General features: G+C 38.7%; 1 pseudogene; it reads left to right on the top strand.

Annotated features, from left to right (window-relative positions):
* The first annotated feature begins 1,436 nt into the window (after positions 1 to 1,436).
* LOC106148131 lies at positions 1,437 to 1,759 on the top strand (annotated as a pseudogene).
* Positions 1,760 to 1,768: the final 9 nt, after the last annotated feature.

The raw sequence follows: 1,768 nt of genomic DNA, 5'->3' as shown, positions 1-1,768 counted from the left end.
AAATCCCAGGAAGGTAAACAGTCAAAGGATGCAAACTATGTATCATGCAAGTACTAATCATAGATAATGTGAATTGCTTCATTAGTATCAGATAAGGTAAACTTCAGCAAAAGGAATGCTACTCTACACAAGGAGAAGCATTTCATAGCAATAAAAGTGTCCATTCATCATCCTATGGGTTAAATTGTGTCCCCATCCCCCAGAATTCACATGTTGAAGCCCTCACCCCCCAGTGGAACTGGATTTAGAGACAAGGCTTTTCAGAGATGTTTAAGGTGAAACGAGTTTGCAGGAGTGGGGCCCTGCAAAGACTTCGTGAATCAAACCCTGATCATACAGGAACTATCACAAAGAATCACAACTGGAATCTCATCTTATTAAAAAGCTATTTCAAAGCAAAAGAAATCAACAACAGAGTGAAGAGACCCACCACAGTGTGAGAAAAATGTTTTGCCAGCTCTACCTCAGAAAAAGGACTAATATCTAGAATATATAAAGAACTAAAAAAAAATCAGACCCCCGCAAATTTAAAGACACAATCCAAAACTAGGCATAAGAAATGAATAGGCACTTAGATGAAGTAGAAATGGCAAATAAATGTATGAAAAAATGTTCAACATTTGTCATTCAAGAGATGCAAATTAAAACAATGCTGAGATTCTATCTCACTCCAGAAAGAATGGGTATCATCAAGAAATCAACTAATAACAAATGCTGGTGGGGCTGTGGAGAAAAAAGAACCCTTCTCCACTGTTGATGGAAGTGTAAACTGTGCAACCACTGTGGAGATCTGTAAAGATTCCTCAAAATCTAAAACTAGAAATTCCGTTTGACCTGGATGTTCCCCTTCTTGGTATCTTCCTGAAAGAACTAAAAGCATCATACCACAGCGATATACACACCTGCATGCTTTTAGCCCCACAGTTTGTAATAGCTAAATCCTGGAAACAGCCCAAATGCCCATCAACTGATGAATAGGTAAAGAAGATGTAGGTTGTTTTTTTGTTTGTTTGTTTGTTTGTTTTTTTACAATGGAGAATTTCTCTTCCATAAAGAAGGATAAGTTTGAGACATTTCTAGGTAAGTTGATCCACCTTGAGACCATACCCCTAAGTGAAATAAATCAGATACACATGTGTAAATACTGCATTGTTTTTCTGGTGTGAGAAACAAAAAGTCTAAATAAGGACCAGAATGTAAAATAGATATTGGGAAATGGAAAGAAAATGTTCAAATGAGGACAAGGAACGGGCAGGGGGAAATGAAAGAAGGGACAAGAAAAAAAAGAATAGAAGGTAAAATGGAAACAAAGCTTTTGTAAATAAACAGAAGAAGAGGGGCTGGAGGGAGGGGGAATGGGGGAAAAAAGAAGCAGTAAGATGTATCACGTTCAGTTACAAATTCTCTATGAAGGGAAGTTCCCGTGAGAGGTAACGTGGTAGCTGGTGTGGTCTTTGTCGGGTTCCACCATGGCGGACAGGGGCCAGGGCCAGAAGGTGCAGAAGGTGATGGTGCAGCCCATCAACCTCATCTTCAGATACTTGCAGAATAGATCCTGGATTCAGGTGTGGCTGTATGAGCAAGTGAATATGCGGATAGAAGGCTGAATTATTGGTTTTGATGAGTGTATGAACCTTGTATTAGATGATGCAGAAGAAATTCATTCTAAAACAAAGTCAAGAAAACAACTGGGTCGGATCATGCTGAAAGGAGATAATATTACTCTGCTACAAAGTGTCTCCAACTAGAAATGATCAATGAATTAAGA

This window comes from Chinchilla lanigera, unplaced genomic scaffold (assembly GCF_000276665.1).
Source record: "Chinchilla lanigera isolate Chin_1 unplaced genomic scaffold, ChiLan1.0 scaffold00015, whole genome shotgun sequence".
Classification (NCBI taxonomy): Eukaryota; Metazoa; Chordata; class Mammalia; order Rodentia; family Chinchillidae; genus Chinchilla; species Chinchilla lanigera.
The sequence above is the reverse complement of the archived record's forward strand: the minus strand, read 5'-3'. Positions and strand labels throughout refer to the sequence as shown.